Below are 10,289 nucleotides of genomic sequence, written 5' to 3'. Positions count from 1 at the left end.
TACATCTTTTCATCTTTGCAGTCAAAACTGATTGCTGTGAAATGCAATTTTCTTGAATTATGATTCGTAGATTATTCTTCAACATGGCCTACTTGTGTTAGAATTGTTCCTAATGCTCTGTGATTTTTTTTTCCTACAAGCTTCCGGAGTGGGGCTTGTAGTTGTTAACATCAACAATTCAACCTGAAAAGGATTGGTGGTTGTAGTTTTATTCAGATGTCTAACCAAAGTCAGTAACCTACGTTTGCAAATGCCTTTCAAGTTCAAGACTTCATTATCATGAGTGCAGACTTTTTAATACACCAATATCTCCAGAAAGTCATGAGTGATCTAAGCATGGAGAGGTATAGTTCTGTTGTTTAGCTATTCTTCATCATCCAGACGGACAGAGACAGAATAAAAGGACAAAAAATTAGGCATGTAAAATGTTATCTACCAAGGTTAAATATGATTCTCCAAGAGTTGACGCCTAGCTTGTCTTTTTCCTTGAATTCCCTGACTATATTTCATTCCATTGCATAATACAGTGCTCTGAAAGTGTTCTTATTGTTATTCAATCAGCAGCTCATAATTTGTTGAATGTTTCCTCACTTAATTGAGTACAACTAGATCTCATTCAGTGTCCTTCCCAAAAATGGCTATGAAGAAAATAAAATCTTTAGCAAATTACACGATGGGAAAAGCACTTGACTTGTCTCAATCTGAATTGATGCAGAAGTGGATAACAAACCTGAAGCGTTTCAACCCTGAAATGATTCTGATTTTAGATACTGCGAAACCAACACTAGAAGTGAGAACCAAAGTTATCCAAACTCAAAATGACTCAACTTGAAATTCAACCTAATTCACTGGTTAACCACATAGATTGTGACTGTAATGTAATCCATATAGACGAGATGAAATTGAAATGACAAACTATTAAAATCAGTTTCTTCATCCTTTTCCAAGCTAATGCAAGAGAAGATGATCCAGAATAGGGGAATTGTATCATATAGGAATTTATGTCATTATTTTCTGCTTCAAGTCATGGGCTCAATTGTAATTTAAATCTATCTTTAAGATACTTGATCATTCTTGTTTACTATCAAATACTAGTATTGGATAGTAATCTAAACTATCACTTTTTTTTTTCAATTTCCAGTAGCTTTCAATTATGGAGTTATGAAAAATGAAGATAAGAGTATTTTAGGATTTCTCCCTCTCTCCCTTCCCTTCTGTCTCTGGCTATTTCTCCCCTCTGATTGCCGTGTTTCTTCCACTTTTTCCGTCTGACTTTTCTCTTTTCTCTCTTTCCATACATGGTCCCAATGCTATTTGTCCCATGTCCTACAATGCAAGCATGTCAGAATCATTAGAGCTTTCTCCTACTTTTGCAATTAGCTTTCCAAATCTCCACTTTTAAATCCTTCCTACCAAACATAATCTTGAAGACCAACAGTATATTGTGCATAAAGTGAAAGCTACTGTATCCTATATACAAATATGCTACATTTTCCTCAAAATACAGGTTTATCCAAAATACATGTTAGAACATTTTATTTGTTGTAAGCACCTAAAAAGCACCTATGCATGCACATCAAAATTTGAATTCAGGATATGAGTTTATATGCAGAAGACCTCGTAAAGAATCAATATCAAATACATTTTATAACTCAAAATAGAACATAAATTGACTCCAAACAATCTCAAATAGTATGCATATGAACTCCAAACAACCAATCTAAGCCTCACCTACTAAAAATGGTGATGGAGGAAAACAACAAAACTCCTGAACCTAAAGCATTCCAACAACAAACACAATAACTGAAAAATAGCTGTCCATGTGTTATTAGATTCTAAGAAGAGATTCATGCTGTATTAAGTTTTGATCATTCAACAACGTCATCTACATCTTGTTTCAAGACTAATGGAGTATAAACTAGGTATTTGGAATATCAAGTCTAGATTGGTAGTGGTCATGTGGATTTTTTACTTTTTGCTTTATATTGGTAAGATTATAGGGAGCCAGTACATATTATGGAAATGAAGCCATGATTTTATGCAAAGTACACAGCAACAAGCAAAAATGAGATATTATTACCTTCAAAAATAATGTACGATGTTAAAAATATTGCAAAATAGCAGCAAGTTGAAGATGATTGATCTTACCATGAGACACTGCAACCATGTTGAATTCAGCCAATGGTAACTTTCTACCATTAATCGACCAGCTGAAAGCATTGAATAAGATTATCCCTTAAAGGAACTCAGAGAACTTATTATAGATTCGTATACTTCAATTCTGCTTAAGTACACAGTAACTTTCAGGAACTGCAACACAGAACCAAGATGAGAAAAGAAATGACAATAGTAAGAAATATGATTATATGTTGGCAATTTGTCAAACCTCATTATGATCAGGCAACAGGATGGAAGCATTTGTCATTGGGGAAAACCCAAGAGCAGGAATTCATCATTGTCTCATGAATTGTGCATCAGTTGTTGAAGCTAAAATTTCGGGCCTTGAAAGTTTTCCTCCAGCTGCCTCAATAACTTCCTTGAAAACAGGCCACCTTGGATTGGAATCGTTTGTCCACATAATCTCTTATTGGCCCTTTCTCAATTAGCTGCCAAATCAGAAAGCAATTAGCACCACAGAAAAAAGGGTATCTAACATCTTCAAATTAATTAGATTCAGTATAAACTTGATAATTTTAATAGCAATGGCATCACTCATCATCTCTGTATCCAAAACAGATATTTCAGCCAACAGCACATAAAATTGTGTACCTAAGCCATCCTCCAGTTATGCCTGCCGTTCCCAATGACAGGTAACCCCCAGAATGGCTGCCACTAACCGAATAGGAAATGCCTATTCCTCATGATAAAACAAGGTCCAGCCTACTTAGTACTTAGCTTTGAGTGATAGTTTCTCCCAGCTAGACTAGTAAGTCAAAAATTGTCAATTGAGATTTATGAAAGCACTAGCTTCATGAAGTTTTAACACTTGACAATTCCAAGTTAGACTGGGCTAAAATGGAAGTTTCTTGTATAGAAAGGCAGCATGGCAACATCAATAAAAATGAAGAATGAAGCACACTTCAAACCACTTATCATACACCAAATTGGGTTACCTGCAAATTTTATTGATGTTTCCTCACCTCAACATTTTAATTGTCAACTAAAATGAAATGAGATTGTTGGTTATTACCAATCAAGAATATTTGATGAGAATAAGAATGACAGCAGATAGAAGATCTTACTTGTTAAAACTTTTTTTATTTTTTGGGCATTAACACTTAATGTTCTTCTAAAAAAATTTTACAGGTGAATGGTTAACACCTCAATTAACTCTTTACAAAGACCCAAGTAATCTGCTGATAAGCATAAGTAGAAAACACCCTTATTGATCCGTTGAATTCAAGAAGCATATACTATGGCACTGAAAACTGAACAGAACAGGTCCCCATTGGGCCTATCATCTCTGCAACATGAGGATTCTCTTAAGATAGATAAAAGATGTATAATTTAGATGTTACAGAGACAACAAAACTATATGTTGACTTTGCAGATACAACTGCAGTTAAACCAGTTATTGCCAGCACTATGAAACAACTCTTAAGTTGCATATTGACTAGGTAAGAAAGCCAAAGCACAAAAACACAGCAGGGCCTTGGAATTTAGAAAAGCAAAATCACAATACATCCTTAAACTGACAAACAATAGTCAAAAACCATTATCAGCATAAATTGAAAGCAGAAACAAAAGTCAAAATGCAACGAGAGTTTAAGTTTGCACCATAAGATGCTATTGATTCACATCAGCATGATTGTTCCTGTTCCTCAAGAGTGTCATAATTTTCACTCATTAGGAGTAAACATTCCCAAGCCTTTTTTTTTTTAATTGCAATTTCACTGATCTCTTTTTTTTTTTTTTTCTAATTTTCTTGGATCAAGCGTTTGGCTCTCCTACATCCAGATAGGAGAGTCCTAGCGATGCATGTCTTCATAAGAATTCTACAGAACATGTTTGAAGACTAACCATTCCCGAGATGATTTACTGAGTAGAAAAAATACTGAATGGATACATTTGCAGAGAGGGTCAATATTGCAAATGTCTCTTGAACTATAGTAAAATATTCAATGTGATACCTGAACTTTAAAAATCTCTAATATAGTACTTAAACTATGAATTTGTTAACTAATGTGATACTTGGAGGGTTTTTTGTGCATCATGTATCATCATTTGGAGCTAGTCACGTTAGAGGCGAATACCATTAATTAACAAATTAATAATTCAAGTATCACATTAGAAATTTTTTAAATTAAAGTATCACATTGAACCTTTCATTATAAATTAGGAGTCATTTGTAAAATTAACCTTGCAGATATATAAATGAAGGCCCAAGCATAAGGCATTGTGCATGTTACTAGTTGACTACAGAAATGGCATTTTTTTAGCAATAAAGAATAAAATTGAGCACATGGTACTGAATATAAGAATACATGCTTTAACACTGTTAATATTGTTCAATTTACACGCCAATTCCAAATAAGCTAGGATTCAGTACCACATTTCTACTGCTGTTAACGAAGATGAAGCCATTGCTATCACTTTTCAAAATCTCCTGTCCTTCTAAATTTCCAAAACCACAGCCTCCTCTAGAAGGTTCATTCTAACAACCAGGCCACAAATATGCACAAGCTTTCATTAACATGTAGGAATGATTAACAAACAGATTGATTACTCTGCAATTCGTCAAAGCCTGGGTTCTATGAATTCTTCTATTATATAGTAAAGAGTCAGTTGCCAGATTCAACAGAATACTTCACTTAACCAGACTTATTGAAAAAATATAAAACCACGATCATTCTATAAATCTTGTAATGGATCCTTCAATTATTAGCAAATTACAATAATAAGATCAAGTAGCACCATAACTTCATTTGGGCATATGATGGGAGCAAAACAACCACCAATTGCAAAAGAAATCATATAATAGTCTAGAAACAAATAAATGTCAAGAGATGCACAAAAAACTTATTCCAATTGAATTACTCGATTGAAAACAACACTATATCTGCAAACCATTAATAAATCAAACCGCGAATAAGTACTGACAATAACCCTTTACCTCATATGTCATATTCCTTCTAGCTGGTGCCCATTCTTCAGCAGTTCTTTTCTTAATAAGACCCTGATCAACCGTAGGTGGCAACCTAATATCAAATCCTGCCTCTGCCTCTGAAGGTTGCGTATTCATCACAAATCCCTACACACAAACAAACCTCCTGATCATCAACACCATTGAAAATTCCTAGCATTAATTACTGTATAAACACAAAAACCTCACACTTGGGGAGGGCATCCCAGCCTTTAGATAAACAGGATTAACAGAAACAACTTCAGAGTTCATAGCTTCCCCTGCTTTAACAACATCAATCTGGCTCTCCTTAAACTTGGTAATAACTTCCACACTCTTCATCAGATTTTCCATTGTCCCATTATCATACATTCTGGAACCATGCCCTGGAGCTCCAATAGCCTTCATCATAAGTCCCCAAGGTGACCTATCAGCATAAAACACTCTAAACTCATCATTGCTAAAAGCCTGCCCTTCGTCCAAAACGAACCCAACTTTCAAATCCAAAAACTCTTTCGACTTATATATAAAAGTTGGGCATTTCTTATCCGCTTAAACTTTTAATATTTGAGCATTTCATTTATTGATGGAGACATTATTCCTCTTGTAGGAGTGATTGAGTTCAAATTCCTTTGATTTATAGAAGGGTGTTATACCAAAGCCCATTACAATTTTTTTTTTTTTAAGTTATACTCATAATTAAAATAATTAGGTATTGCATTTATTTATAATTAATTATTGCATTGAATAATCAATTAATAAATTAAATTTTAATTAAATAATCAAACCTACAATAAAACTTAAATATAAAATCTTAAAATTTTAGAGTCATTTCTTTGCCACTAAACCAAAACCCTTTACAATTGTTTTCTATGTTTAATTTTGGGTGACTTTTGTATTAGTCATAGCACATTAAATCCGGGCATTATGTTCATATTTCATCATGATCCAACCTTTTTTTTTTATTGGCCAAAAAATTTTCTCTTTTTTTATAATAGAAAATTTAAGGAAAATTAAAGAAAATATTTAATAATAATAATAATAATACTAATAATAATAATAATGTTTTGTTTATTTATTTATGATCATAGTAGATTCTTAAAACATCTCGATATGAGATTGGAGCATTACAAATTCTCCTAGTTAAAACTTGAAATCCTCGTCAAGCTTAATACAAAGCACACACATATCACAAGATCATATCAGACGTTGACATTCTAAAGGTGGCTTTCACCGTGTAGCATTTAGCTCTCGCAAGATTTTATAGGTGGCTTCCATGACATAACACTTAGCTTATCTCTGTCAAGTCCAACACAAAGCACATACAAATCACACCAGACGTTGAAATTTTAAAAGTAGCTCCCATTATGTAGCAATTAATTTTTGTTCGATTAGTAGTTACTCTGATATCATTTGTGGAGATCCACATCCAATCTATAAGGTATTATTCGTTTTGACCCAAATGTCTCATGATTTTATCCCACAAAAAGTTTCTTATAAATTTGAGTTTAAGTCTCTACACATATATATATATATATCATAGCAAATCCTCAAAATATCCCAATTTGGGATTGGAGTGTTACACAAAAAAAAGGCCTTAAAATCTTAAGATTTTAGGTTTAAATCTTATTGTACGTGTGTTTGATTATTTAGTTAAATTATAATTTATTAGTTGATTATTCAGTAATTAATTAATTATTCAGTAATATAATAGTTGATTATATGACTGTAATTAAAAAAAAAAGATTCATGTAATTTAAAATTAAAAAAATAATTACGAAACAATCTGGATTTTTTTATTTGATTCATATGTATTTATATTAACTAATAGATACGAATTTAGATTCAATGATACTAAATATTAAATATATTTACTCACAATTAATTAGATTCATAAATATAAAAAATTCATAAATAATTAAATTTATAAATAATTAGATTTATTTAACTTAAAATAAAAATAATTTATAATTTATAATATAAAAAAATTGTTCATGACTATCATAGGAACAAATGAACCTTCCATAAATATTTTAATATAGATTATATAAAGAATTAATAATTAAAATTAGAAGCTTTTAACTTTATTAGGACTTTCAACCAAAAGAAAAAAAGGGGTAATTAGAAAATGATATTCCATAAAAAATTATTATTTAATATTATAATAAAAAATTAATTATTTTTATAATCTCAATGTACAATGTTGTAAAATAATTATATATACTAGAAATATGCCCTCGCTTTGCTGTGAGTTTAATTTTTTTATTATTTGTAAATAATAATGTTTATAAAGGCTAAAATTAAAAAAAAAAAAAAACAAAGAAAAAAACATAATGTCTATAATGAAAATCATAAAAATAAATGGACAAACGTTGTAAACCAAAAAAATAAAGACATTTAGATCATATATAGGCATGATCTAAAAATGTTCACAATCAACTAAAATACAAACTATAAAATGGCTATGACTTGAAGTAAAGAATCCATAACACCTAAAACCTACTTTAGGAAATTGCTTATAAAGCTAAGGTTAACCTCTTTGTATACAATACTATAAGATTAGGTACTAGTCAAAATCCAAATATGCACTTGCACTATGGAGCATGCCAAAACAAAGAAGTGGGTTGAGAAAAATACTATAATTGTAGCATTATTTGCCTTGAAAAGTAGTAATTTTTTATTTCTCATTTTAGATTATTATTTTATATTAGTATTTGTACGTTAGTGAATAATTGTTGTATAAATTTGTACAATGCCAAATTTGTCATTGACAAATAAAAATAGGCATCTCAAGCTTTGAGTAAAAATATGATAGCAAACAATTAGGAGGGATTATAACCAAGCAAAAAGAAAAGCGGTTAGAGGTAACGGGACATTAGCTCTAAATCTTCTTCCACCTCTAATAACTTTTTAATTATCAATAGTTGAAACTCATGGATTTCTTAATGGATTCTACCTCAAATGTTTCAAAAGAAAATATAGTTTTGTATCTTTTCTTTTTCCACTTTCACCTAGAATATCTTAAAATATCTTATCACAAATATCATCTAGAGATAGTCCATCTAATTATTCATTTGATAGACCTATTCCAATACAAATTATATGTGAATCAAAAGTGGAACTTCTTTGTTAATAGCAAGAAGTCAAAAATTAAAAGGCTTAAAGCAACAAAAAAAGTAAAATCTTAAATCAACAATTAAGCATCATTAAAAATAATGATATAACAATCACAACTTCAAGAATAAAAATAATTATCAATAGATTTTAATAATGGTCAACATAGAATCTAGCCCAATAGTAACATTAACAAATATGTTCAATAATAATCAACACAGAATCCAATTTAATGCCAATAATAATCAAGAAAAAGCTAAGCATGTTCTAATAAGTTAATGAATAAATTTATGAGAAGAAAGATAAGAGTGATAAATACCTAAATTCTCTATTCAAGCTATTGTCGATAGTAGTTCAACTTTCCCTTTACCATATCTTTTTGAAGTATTTCTTAACTTTTTCTAAAATTACAATTGGCATTTGTCTATTAATAGATTTAACTACAATTACGCAGTATGGTGTAGTGTCGAATTTATTGACAAAATCAGTACATGAAACATTAATTAAAAAATTGGGAGTTATGAAAGCAAGCAACCATATCTTGATTCATTTTCAAGTAAAGTAACAATAATAGATTTATTCAATATTAAGAGTAGTTGCTTATCTACAACAATTACAATAAGAATTTAATATAATTTCTTTAACTTAACATTACTAATCTAAATATATGAATTTCATACTTTTGGAATCATCAACATAATATTTATAAAATTCATATAATTTTAAATCAAATTCTTTTACTTACAAATTTTAAATTACATAAGAAACATGGTCTAAAATTATGTTAGCACTTATTGTAGACACCTTATTTTATTCGAAATTTTTTTTTGGAATTGAAAATAGACTTCAATTGTAAATTGAGCCCAATTGAAAAAAATATATTTTTAACTTAATTTTTAGTTTAATTTTATTTTTGTCTTAAAAAAAGGGTCAAAAAGTTCGAAAAAGTTTTAATAAAATATGGTGAAAATGAAGTTGAAAGATTTTTTAGATTTAATTTCAAAATCAATTCACATTAAAATAATTAAAATATTGTTGAAAAATTTTTGAAATTCAATTTCAAAATCAATTCATATTAAAGTTATATCAAATAAAATCGTAAATTTAAAAAGAATTGATTTAGTATAAATTTATATATAAATTTGTGATCAAAGGAGGGCAAACCCCACGCCCAACCCTAACTTGAAAGACTCCGAGAATCCCAAAAATGTGTACAATATTGTGCAAGCCATACGACGCGCAGTTCTCCTTCATGTACAGAGTCAAGGCAACGCTGGATCGGGCTCAGAAAGAAAGCCGTTGTCACGCCTTGCTCGAGTCGCCCATCGGTACTGGCAAATCACTCTCGCTTCTCTGCTCCTCTCTATCTTGGCAACAAAATTATAAGCTCAAGAATCTACAAGGCAATCTGCCCTACTCCGCACCTGCACCGGAGGCCATCACCGATCCTCTCGGTCGCGGCGGTGGTTTTATCCCTGAAATGCAACCTTTAAGCATTCTACCATCAGAGAGCTCACAGCCACCTCAGCAAGCAGCAAATAGCAAGAAAAAGAAGAAAAAGTTGGCTCCTGTCATATATTATGCTTCGAGGACACATTCACAAATTTCTCAAGTGATTCGTGAATACAGAAAACTTCTTATCGAGTGCCAATGGCAGTATTGGCTTCAAGGAGACATTATTGCACAAATCCCCATGTCCTTCAAAAGGAGATGAAGAATGCAAGCTTCTTTTGAGGAACCGAAAGGAAGAATGCTTTGAATATAAAAGTATGCATAAAGTCAAATACCATTCCTCACTTGGGAAAGGAGGCTGTCACGAGGTCCATGATATGGAAGACCTTGTCAAAGTTGGACAAGTTGTTAAAGGATGTGCATTTTATGCTACACGTACATGGCAGATGATGCACAATTGGTTTTTTGCCTGTATCCCTACATCATCAATCCTGTTATTCAGGGATGTGGATATCAAAGGAGCCATTCTAATTCATGATAAAGCTCAAACCTTGAAACTTTTTTGAGTTTAGAACAAACTTTTCTTATGAAGTTTAAAGTT

The 10,289-nt window shown here is 31.2% G+C and overlaps 1 long non-coding RNA gene and 1 pseudogene across 2 annotated transcripts; both read right to left on the bottom strand.

Annotated features, from left to right (window-relative positions):
- Positions 1–527: 527 nt before the first annotated feature.
- Positions 528–863, bottom strand: LOC149520537 (uncharacterized). Its single transcript, XR_016344197.1, has 2 exons — positions 731–863; positions 528–638 (listed from the first exon to the last, which is right to left on the bottom strand). It is a non-coding gene; the product is annotated as an uncharacterized LOC149520537 (long non-coding RNA).
- A 326-nt stretch (positions 864–1,189) lies between these two features.
- Positions 1,190–5,788, bottom strand: LOC111310771 (uncharacterized; annotated as a pseudogene). The gene is made up of 6 exons (XR_016329099.1): positions 5,779–5,788; positions 5,333–5,673; positions 5,114–5,251; positions 2,387–2,606; positions 2,149–2,310; positions 1,190–1,326 (listed from the first exon to the last, which is right to left on the bottom strand). The product of XR_016329099.1 is annotated as an uncharacterized LOC111310771 (transcript).
- Positions 5,789–10,289: the final 4,501 nt, after the last annotated feature.

Source organism: Durio zibethinus, chromosome 1 (assembly GCF_047325235.1).
Source record: "Durio zibethinus cultivar Kanyao isolate XHJ-2024 chromosome 1, ASM4732523v1, whole genome shotgun sequence".
NCBI classification, from domain to species: domain Eukaryota; kingdom Viridiplantae; phylum Streptophyta; class Magnoliopsida; order Malvales; family Malvaceae; genus Durio; species Durio zibethinus.
The sequence above is the reverse complement of the archived record's forward strand: the minus strand, read 5'-3'. Positions and strand labels throughout refer to the sequence as shown.